The sequence below is a fragment of the Rhinichthys klamathensis genome, unplaced genomic scaffold, assembly GCF_029890125.1.
Source record: "Rhinichthys klamathensis goyatoka isolate OS25496 unplaced genomic scaffold, OSU_Roscu_1.1 h1tg000040l_1, whole genome shotgun sequence".
NCBI lineage: Eukaryota > Metazoa > Chordata > Actinopteri > Cypriniformes > Leuciscidae > Rhinichthys > Rhinichthys klamathensis.
Genome location: NW_026606587.1, coordinates 4,873,808 through 4,885,924, shown reverse-complemented (window position 1 = coordinate 4,885,924; position 12,117 = coordinate 4,873,808).

Here is a 12,117-nt window from a genome sequence, read left to right as displayed (position 1 = left end):
CTAAAAATTTAATTATACACCATTTATTTCTAGATAAAATTATACAAATATCAGAACTAAACCCATTTTATTCTTGTTTTCAATTTAAGAATAATGTACAAGTTTAAAAACAGCCAGGATGCACTATTCAGTTAAAAAATAAATATATCAAATAATACATAGGGCTATACTGCCCTCTTGTGTTCAAAATCAGGTAGGCCTGTTGTATTTAAATATAGGTAGCTGCTATGTGACTCCGAGAATTTTTTCTCACCGGTTATTTGACGTGTAACACCGGGGGCTTTTATATCGCTAAGTTAAAAGTGAAAGTAAAGTAAGGACATTTATAGTGGTGGCGCTCACAGTGCGCTCGAATGAATTTCTATGGAAGTAGAAATGAAAAAACGTTCGCTCTGTTTTGCTCGCTCGTCGCCATGGACGCGCACCGTAATGAATGCCACTGCAGCCGCATACTTTTTAGTGTCACTTTAAAATTAGTGCAATATCGGGGGCCAATTGCTTGAATTGTGAGTTCAATAGTCTATTATTTTTCACGGAAAACACAACAACAAAAGAGTACAATGATAGATTCGCTTAAATAGGCGCTTTTACATAAAATAGCCTATTCCGTCATCATCTTTTCAGTCAGCTCTTCACTCTCGTGATTAATGAAATTTGACTCCTGTTGCTGATATTTGCTGCAACTTTCGTTCTGCTCACAATTTAGTAAGCAAACACGCTTCAAATGTGTTTTTATTTTATTTTTGTGTGTATATATGTGTGTATATATATATATATAGCTTATGTTTCAAATATGAGTTAATTAACAATCGCTTGAAAAGAATCATTGAAAGAATGATACTTTTAAACATATCACTAAGCCGTCATTAGGTGTCGCCAGGCGACCGTCTTAATGAGCGAGTCATTGATTCATTTGTTCGAACGATTCGTTCGAACGGCTGAGTCATTCATGAATGAGACAGATTATGGATTGGTCATTGAATCTTTGAGTCAACCGATTCGTTCAAAATGCTGAATCATTCAGTAATGAGAAAACACGTTGCTGTGAGATGCTCGATGGTTCTGCTGTGATCTTTGTTTAACTAGTTTCACTGCTGAAACAGAAAAAAGTCAATATTGCATATAAAATGTAAGTGATTTGACTTGTGTGTGTGTCTGTGTGTGTGTGTGTGTGTGTGTGTGTGTGTGTGTGTGTGTGTGTGTGTGTGTGTGTGTGTGTGTGTGTGTGTGTGTGTGTGTGTGTGTGTGTGTGTGTGTGTGTGTGTGTGTGTGTGTGTGTGTGTGTGTGTATGATTGTGTCTGTTACTTTTTGGATATATATCTTTTTATATAAAAAAAAATAGGCATACAACCCATATATTTTAAATGTATTGTTTGCTTTAAATTACATTAAGATTTGTATGTTTGGTAATTGAACCTGAATGAATTTTAAATGAATGTGCTATATTTCAGAGTTTTCCTTAAAATTTGACCTAACACTAACTTTATTCTCATCTGAATGATAGATTATTTATTTCTGTATAAAATAAAAAAGAGATTTTGGTTGGGTGACAGTTGTAGTTTACAGTTTGACAAAAGCACAATGTTGTGTTTTATTGCGATTGTTCACAAATATAAGTAAACACTTATGAGATAGATGTTTATGGATTGATTGGTCATTGAATCTTTGAGTCAACCGATTCGTTCAAAATGCTGAATCATTCAGTAATGAGAACGCGTTGCTGTGAGATGCGCGATGGTTCTGCTGTGATCTTTGTTTAACTATTTTCGCTGCTGAAACAGAAAAAAAGTCAATATTGCATCTAAAATGTAAGTGATTTGACTTGTGTGTGTGTGTGTGATTGTGTGTGTGATTGTGTCTGTTACAGTGATAAGAGTTTAACCCTTGTTAAACTTTAGACCTTGTCTTTTTGGATATATATCTTTTTATATTAAAAAATAGTCATACAACCCATATATTTTAAATGTATTGTTTGCTTAAAAATTACATTAAGATTGTATGTTTGGTAATCGAACCTAAATGAATTTTACATGAATGTGCTATATTTCAGATCATATATTTGTTTTCCTTAAAATTTGAACTAACACTAACTTTATTCTCATCTGAATGATAGATTATTTATTTCTGTATAAAATAAAAACACCTTTGATTTTTCTTTTTTAATCAATGTAGAATGTGTAACTGAAAAAATAAACAGATTAGGGCTCTGTTTGATGACAAGAAATGAAAACCAATGCGATATGATGAATGTCCAAAAGATGGCTCCCACAGACTGTTTTTAAATAGGATTGTTTGATATTTTTTGCTTTTAAACTGTGTGTGTGTGTGTGTGTGTAAGAGATTTTGGTTGGGTGACAGTTGTAGTTTACAGTTTGACAAGAGTTTATAGTTTGACAAAAGCACAATGTTGTGTTTTATTGCGAGTGTACACAAATATAAGTAAACACTTTGCAGTTTGAATAATGTCCTGTATGAACAAAAGGACGGAGTATGTCTTTATGTCTACATTGTTCAATTACGCCACACACACACACACACACACACACACACAAACACTATTTTTCTAATCAGATCAGGCAAGTAATATTCTGTCTTGTCTCTTAAAAAAACAATATATATATATTTATGTATATATGTATATATATATATATATATATATATATATATATGTGTGTGTGTGTGTGTATATATATATATAAATATAGCTGCGAGCAGCGTGAAAGGGCCAAAGCCGGCGGCACCGCCACCCCGGTTATAGCGCCACCAACTGGCAGCAGGAAGTCTGTCACTTTCAAAAAGCTTTGAAATCACCTGATTGCTTCAAACTTCACTACTATGATGTAAACACACGGCAGATGTAGACCTGGATGTAGACCTGACCTTTCAGAAGGTTGCTCTCGCATACTTTGTGGTTGACATGTGCCCTCAATGCACACTTTTGCAGAGCCCACACTGATACAAGCTCTACAGCACACTTCTTTTCGACAGTCAAAGCAGGGTTACGTTTTTGCACGTCGTGCACAATAACCCTAAAGGCACCAGGGTGGCGGTGCCACCGGCTTTATATATATATATATATATATATATAAATAAATATAGCTGCGAGCAGCGATGAAGGGCCAAAGCCGGTGGTACCGCCACCCCGGTGCCTTTAGGTAACTAAAGGCACCGGGGTTGCGGTGCCACCGGCTTGGGCCCGTAATCGCTGCTCGCAGCTATATTTATTATTATTATTATTATTATTATTTTACTACCTTTTGGGCACTTTTGGGGGCCTTAACGTGCTCGAAAACTCTTGAAACTTTGCACACATCTCAGAACCCGCGGCCATCAGGGCCGGGCTGAAGCTGGTATCCGGGCGTGGCAGGGGGGCTCGACAGCGCCCCCTGGAACGGGGTTTGAACACTTGGTCCATAAATCAAACACGCTTGCATGTAATAATATGAAACTCAGTACACATATAGATCTCATCGGTTCATATATACTTCATGCTCTTACTTTTTACCCCAGCCCAACAGGAAGTCGGCTATTAAGGGTTGTTTGGAAAACACATGCAATGGAATGTGAAATACTCCTCCTAGAGAATTCAAACACACGGCACGAAACTCGGTCAGCATGAAGTCAAGACACTGAGGATGAAAAATTGCCAGGGGATTTTTGATATCTCGAACGGTTTGGCCGTGGCGAGTAAACGAAATTATGGCGAGAAACGTGAAACAGGAAGTGTGTTATAACTACTGCATACATTAACTAATCTTGATGAAACTTCAGCAGTGTGTTCGTTGTAAGAGCCCGATCACATGGATGTGACTATTGTGAGTCAAAGTTATAGCGCCACCAACTGGCAGCAGGAAGTGTGTCACTTTCAAAATGCTTTTAAATCACCCTCTTATTTTTACCCGATTTGCTTCAAACTTCATGTGCATAATGTAGACACACGCCAGATGTAGACCTGTGAAAGGATTATTGATATCTTAGATACTGTTGCCATGGCAATGCATCAAACATTAATATTCCTTTTTTTAAGCTTTTTCATGCTTTTTTATGCTTTCGGGCACTTTTGGGGTTCTTAACGTGCTCGAAAACTCTTGAAACTTTGCACACGGGACAAAACCCGCGGCCATCAGGGCCAGGCTGAAGCTGGTACCCGGGCGTGGCAGGGGGGCTCGACAGCGCCCCCTTGAACGGGTCAGACAATTTGGTCCATATATCCAACACGCTTTACCCTATTTGCTTCAAACTTGATGTGTATAATGTAGACACAAGCCAGATGTAGACCTGTGAAAGGATTGTTGATATCTTAGATGCTGTTGCCGTGACAACGCATCAAACTTTAATATTCTTTTTGGATACTTTTGAGATTCTTAGCGCACTTTTGGGGCCCTTAACATGCTCAAAAACTCTTGAAACTTTGCACACGGGTCAGAAACCGCGGCCATCAGGGCCGGGCTGAAGCTGGTACCCGGGCGTGGCAGGGGGGCTCGACAGCGCCCCCTGGAACGGGGTCCGAAAACTTGGTCCATAAATCAAACAGGCTTTACCCGATTTGCTTCAAACTTGATGTGTATAATGTAGACACACGCCAGATGTAGACCTGTGAAAGGATTGTTGATATCTTAGATGCTGTTGCCGTGACAACGCATCAAACTTTAATATTCTTTTTGGATACTTTTGAGACTCTCAGCGCACTTTTGGGGCCCTTAACATGCTCAAAAACTCTTGAAACTTTGCACACGGGTCAGAACCCGCGGCCATCAGGGCCGGGCTGAAGCTGGTACCCGGGCGTGGCAGGGGGGCTCGACAGCGCCCCCTGGAACAGGGTCCGAAAACTTGGTCCATAAATCAAACACGCTTGAATGTAATAATATGAAACTCGGTACACATATAGATCTCATCGATTCATATATCCTTTGTACTTTTACTTTTTACCCCAGCCCAACAGGAAGTCGGCTATTATGGTTTGTTTGGAAGCGTATGCCCCTGGAATTCGATATACTCCTCCTAGAGAATTCAACCAATCGCCACGAAACTCGGTCAGCATGAAGTCAAGACATTGAGGATGAAAAGTTGCCAGGGGATTTTTGATATCTCGAACGGTTTGGCCGTGGCGAGGAAACGAATTTATGGCGAATAAAGGAAACAGGAAGTGTGTTATAACTTCTGCATACATTAACTGATCTTGATGAAACTTCAGCAGTGTGTTCGCTGTAAGAGTCCGATCACATGGATGTGACTATTTTGAGTCAAAGTTATAGCGCCACCAACTGGCAGCAGGAAGTGTGTCACTTCCTAAAGGCTTTGAAATCACCCTCTTATTTTTACCCAATTTGCTTCAAACTTTATGTGTATAATGTAGACACACGGCAGATGTAGACCTGAGAAAGGATTATTGATATCTTAGATACTGTTGCCGTGGCAACGCATCAAACTTTATTATTCTTTGTTGATGCTTTTGAGACTCTTAACATACTTGAAATTGCATGAAACCCGACAGACACATCACATTTATTAGACAGTAGACATGTGCAGAGTTTCAGAAACGGGCATGGTGAGAGCAATTAGAGAATAATGTTTAAGTTTAAAAACAGCCAGAATGGTTGTTTAGTCAAAAAATTTTTTTTTCCAAATCATACATAGTGTTATACTGCCCTCTTGTGTTCAAAATCAGGTAAATAGCGAAAGTAAAATAAGGACGTCTGCACAATTCATTAATAATGGTGCAGAGTAGAGTGAGCTTTTTCAATTAATTCCTATGGAAGTAGGAATGAACTAAACAACGTTCGCTCTGTTCTGCTCGTCCCTCACCGTGGGCGCGCAGAGTTATGAATGCCCGTGCAGCCGTGAGCATTTTAGTTTCATTTTAAAATTAGCGCCATTTCGGGGGACGTATTACTTTAATTTATTTAACAAAAACACAATGTTGTGTTTTATTGCGAGTGTACACAAATATAAGTAAACACTTTGACGTTTGAATGATGTCCTGTATGAAGAAAATGACGGAGTATGTTTCACTGTTCAATCGCGCTGAGCCACCCAGACCCCCACACACACACTGACACACACACACACACACACACACACACACAAACACACACACACACACACACACACAATAATAAAACATTCAACCTAACATATACAAATTACACTGCTATGTTGAAATAGTCAGTAGTACAATTTGTATCATTCACAGTAAGCACCGCTCCACTGTGATTTTTCCAAGCACATTTTTGCACAAGTGAAGAGGATGATTTTTTCCGTCGATATTGGAACGTGAGTGAAGTACAAAGCCTGTAATAAAGAATAGTTTAGCATCCAAATACATCGCAAATGTTGCAACATTTAGATTCTAAAGAGAGATTTACGTGAGCCTAACACCACTTACTTTTACTTTTGTTTTAAATTATTTCGTTTTGGCTTTATTATAGTTATTTTTTTATTCGTGTTCTGTTCTGAATATCATTAAATTTAAAGGATTTGTTGTGGAATATTTTGAGTGTATAATCAAATAACACTAAACCGTCACTAGGTGTCGCCAGGCGACCGTCTTAATGAGCGGGTCATTGATTCATTCGTTCAAACGATTCGTTTGAACGACTGAGTCATTCATGAATGAGACAGATGTTTATGGATTGGTCATTGAATCTTTGAGTCAACCAATTTGTTCAAAATGCTGAATCATTCAGTAATGAGAAAACACGTTGCTGTGAGATGCAATGGTTCTGCTGTGATCTTTGTTTAACTATTTTCGCTGCTGAAACAGAAGAACAGTCAATATTGCATCTAAAATGTAAGTGACTTGACACGTGTGTGTGTGTGTGTGTGTGTGCGTGTGAGTGCGTGCGTGCGTGCGTGTGTGTGTGTGTGTGTGTGTGTGTGTGTGTGTGTGTGCAATCAATCCCAGGTAAGAGGCATGAATAATGAGAATTGGACTTCTAGGAGTGAGGTTAATATTCCGGAGACGGTTCCCTCGGATTGTGAAAAGGAGGCGGCGCGGGAGTGGCCAGGCATTGCGCTACTTCTATTTCAAAGTTTAAAACAATGCTAATATCATTTTTTTGAACGATTTCATTACAAATGTTTATTTTATATATTTATAAAATATTATAAAATATAATAACTATGTTTTGTCCTATTAACAAAAGACAGGCAATGTACTATTAACAAATGTTAATAGTTTTTTAAAAGTTAAAATGATACTTTATGCATTTGTTTTGTGTCAGATGATTAACAATATAAATTAAACAAAGCTTAAAACAAACAAAATAATAAAACGAAAACAAAGCTTGAACATTTTATTTAATTGAAAAGCCTTTTTGAAATAAAATGTGTTTTTTTCCCTCTGAAATAGCAAAAGCATCGCACACTTAGCTGTACCTGCTCTAAATAAATAATAGTATTTAAATAAAAATACAAAATCGAAATAAATAAATTATATAAAACAAATCAAATCAAAGAAAATAAATCTTATTAAAGTTATGCAGGCACACATTTAACAATAATTTTCAAGTGACAAATAAAATCAATCAAAATTCCTTACACATGGAGTTAATCCTGACGATTCCTGAGGCGCCTTTCCTCATGACACTCGCTTTTTTTTTCCAAGATATATTTCTTTGGTTTGATTTTGTTTTTGTAATAATTTATTTTATTTAGTTCGATTTTGTATTTTTATTGAATTACTATTTTTTATTTAGAGCAGGTACAGCTAGTGTGTGATGCTTTTGCTATTTCAGAGGAAAACAATAATTTTATTTAATTAATAATTTTTGTTTCAGTCCACCATATAATTATGTTGTGTTTGATCTATGGAAAAAAGTTAGTTGTGAAATGGTTGAATATTAACAAAAGTTAATAGTTTTTTACAAGTTAGAATAATACGATATATATATATAAACAAGCCGGTGGCACCGCCACCCCGGTGCCTTTAGGGTTACTGTGCATGACGGGCAATATCGTAACTCCGCTTTGACCTTTGAGAAGATGTGTGCTATAGAGCTTGCATTGGTGTGGGCTCTGCAAAAGTGTGTGTGTGTGTGTGTGAGGCGTGATTGAACAATGTAGACATATATATATATATATAAAGGCACCGGGGTGGCGGTGCCACCGGCTTGTTTATATATATATATATATATATATATATATGAATATAGCTGCGAGCAGCGATGAAGGGCCAAAGCCGGCGGCACCGCCACTCCGGTGCCTTTAGGTAACTAAAGGCACCGGGGTTGCGGTGCCACCGGCTTGGGCCCGTAATCGCTGCTCGCAGCTATATTTATTATTATTATTATTATTTTACTACCTTTTGGGCACTTTTGGGGGCCTTAACGTGCTCGAAAACTCTTGAAACTTTGCACACATCTCAGAACCCGCGGCCATCAGGGCCGGGCTGAAGCTGGTACCCGGGCGTGGCAGGGGGGCTCGACAGCGCCCCCTGGAACGTGGTTTGAACACTTGGTCCATAAATCAAACACGCTTGCATGTAATAATATGAAACTCAGTACACATATAGATCTCATCGGTTCATATATACTTCATGCTCTTACTTTTTACCCCAGCCCAACAGGAAGTCGGCTATTAAGGGTTGTTTGGAAAACACATGCAATGGAATGTGAAATACTCCTCCTAGAGAATTCAAACACACGGCACGAAACTCGGTCAGCATGAAGTCAAGACACTGAGGATGAAAAATTGCCAGGGGATTTTTGATATCTCGAACGGTTTGGCCGTGGCGAGTAAACGAAATTATGGCGAGAAACGTGAAACAGGAAGTGTGTTATAACTACTGCATACATTAACTAATCTTGATGAAACTTCAGCAGTGTGTTCGTTGTAAGAGCCCGATCACATGGATGTGACTATTGTGAGTCAAAGTTATAGCGCCACCAACTGGCAGCAGGAAGTGTGTCACTTTCAAAATGCTTTTAAATCACCCTCTTATTTTTACCCGATTTGCTTCAAACTTCATGTGCATAATGTAGACACACGCCAGATGTAGACCTGTGAAAGGATTATTGATATCTTAGATACTGTTGCCATGGCAATGCATCAAACATTAATATTCCTTTTTTTAAGCTTTTTCATGCTTTTTTATGCTTTCGGGCACTTTTGGGGTTCTTAACGTGCTCGAAAACTCTTGAAACTTTGCACACGGGACAAAACCCGCGGCCATCAGGGCCAGGCTGAAGCTGGTACCCGGGCGTGGCAGGGGGGCTCGACAGCGCCCCCTTGAACGGGTCAGACAATTTGGTCCATATATCCAACACGCTTTACCCTATTTGCTTCAAACTTGATGTGTATAATGTAGACACAAGCCAGATGTAGACCTGTGAAAGGATTGTTGATATCTTAGATGCTGTTGCCGTGACAACGCATCAAACTTTAATATTCTTTTTGGATACTTTTGAGATTCTTAGCGCACTTTTGGGGCCCTTAACATGCTCAAAAACTCTTGAAACTTTGCACACGGGTCAGAAACCGCGGCCATCAGGGCCGGGCTGAAGCTGGTACCCGGGCGTGGCAGGGGGGCTCGACAGCGCCCCCTGGAACGGGGTCCGAAAACTTGGTCCATAAATCAAACAGGCTTTACCCGATTTGCTTCAAACTTGATGTGTATAATGTAGACACACGCCAGATGTAGACCTGTGAAAGGATTGTTGAAATCTTAGATGCTGTTGCCGTGACAACGCATCAAACTTTAATATTCTTTTTGGATACTTTTGAGACTCTCAGCGCACTTTTGGGGCCCTTAACATGCTCAAAAACTCTTGAAACTTTGCACACGGGTCAGAACCCGCGGCCATCAGGGCCGGGCTGAAGCTGGTACCCGGGCGTGGCAGGGGGGCTCGACAGCGCCCCCTGGAACAGGGTCCGAAAACTTGGTCCATAAATCAAACACGCTTGAATGTAATAATATGAAACTCGGTACACATATAGATCTCATCGATTCATATATCCTTTGTACTTTTACTTTTTACCCCAGCCCAACAGGAAGTCGGCTATTATGGTTTGTTTGGAAGCGTATGCCCCTGGAATTCGATATACTCCTCCTAGAGAATTCAACCAATCGCCACGAAACTCGGTCAGCATGAAGTCAAGACATTGAGGATGAAAAGTTGCCAGGGGATTTTTGATATCTCGAACGGTTTGGCCGTGGCGAGGAAACGAATTTATGGCGAATAAAGGAAACAGGAAGTGTGTTATAACTTCTGCATACATTAACTGATCTTGATGAAACTTCAGCAGTGTGTTCGCTGTAAGAGTCCGATCACATGGATGTGACTATTGTGAGTCAAAGTTATAGCGCCACCAACTGGCAGCAGGAAGTGTGTCACTTCCTAAAGGCTTTGAAATCACCCTCTTATTTTTACCCAATTTGCTTCAAACTTTATGTGTATAATGTAGACACACGGCAGATGTAGACCTGAGAAAGGATTATTGATATCTTAGATACTGTTGCCGTGGCAACGCATCAAACTTTATTATTCTTTGTTGATGCTTTTGAGACTCTTAACATACTTGAAATTGCATGAAACCCGACAGACACATCACATTTATTAGACAGTAGACATGTGCAGAGTTTCAGAAACGGGCGTGGTGAGGGGCTCAGTAGCGCCACCTTTTGTCAAAAGTGGGGGGATTGATTTTATCTACAGTAATAAAAATCGGTATGTGTATTGTTCTCCTCCAGCCAGACAACTTTCTAATTTACACTCAATAGCTCCAACCAACAGGAAGTCAGATATTTTGGTTTGAAAATTGTCATTTTATGTCTCTCTCTCTCTGAGCCTACGTCTATGTGTGTGTGTGTGTGTGTGTCTGTGAGTGTGGGGAGGGGGAGGGGGGCTAGATTAACCATTTGACTGCTGTGTGGTTTGGCCTGCATTAAAAAAGAAAAAAAAATGTCTTACGCCTTGTATTTTTTAAATAAGTTGTATTAATAAGTAAAGGCATATAACCAGTTGAATTGTAGTGCATTGAAAATAGTTTTATATAATTAGTTTATTAATTAAATTAACTTGGTCAGAAAATTTGGTCCATAAATCAAACACACTTGCATGTAATATTATGAAACTCTGTACACATATAGATCTCATCGGGCCAAACAACTTTAAGCCAGCCCAACAGGAAGTGGGCTATTTTGGTCTTAATGTGGATGTTTTGCAAAACCAGGCTCTACATTTTTACCCACTCCTCTTAAGTGGTTTATTTTATTCCCACCAAACTTTTTCAACATGATGAAAATACATTAAAGAAGCATAATTGTGAATATCTATTGAATATCTCTAATTGTTTTGCTATGGCGAGGGATTAAAGTCATGTAAAAAAAAATAAACACTAAAAGCCTCATATCTTCTAAAAATTTAATTATACACCATTTATTTCTAGATAAAATTATACAAATATCAGAACTAAACCCATTTTATTCTTGTTTTCAATTTAAGAATAATGTACAAGTTTAAAAACAGCCAGGATGCACTATTCAGTTAAAAAATAAATATATCAAATAATACATAGGGCTATACTGCCCTCTTGTGTTCAAAATCAGGTAGGCCTGTTGTATTTAAATATAGGTAGCTGCTATGTGACTCCGAGAATTTTTTCTCACCGGTTATTTGACGTGTAACACCGGGGGCTTTTATATCGCTAAGTTAAAAGTGAAAGTAAAGTAAGGACATTTATAGTGGTGGCGCTCACAGTGCGCTCGAATGAATTTCTATGGAAGTAGAAATGAAAAAACGTTCGCTCTGTTTTGCTCGCTCGTCGCCATGGACGCGCACCGTAATGAATGCCACTGCAGCCGCATACTTTTTAGTGTCACTTTAAAATTAGTGCAATATCGGGGGCCAATTGCTTGAATTGTGAGTTCAATAGTCTATTATTTTTCACGGAAAACACAACAACAAAAGAGTACAATGATAGATTCGCTTAAATAGGCGCTTTTACATAAAATAGCCTATTCCGTCATCATCTTTTCAGTCAGCTCTTCACTCTCGTGATTAATGAAATTTGACTCCTGTTGCTGATATTTGCTGCAACTTTCGTTCTGCTCACAATTTAGTAAGCAAACACGCTTCAAATGTGTTTTTATTTTATTTTTGTGTGTATATATGTGT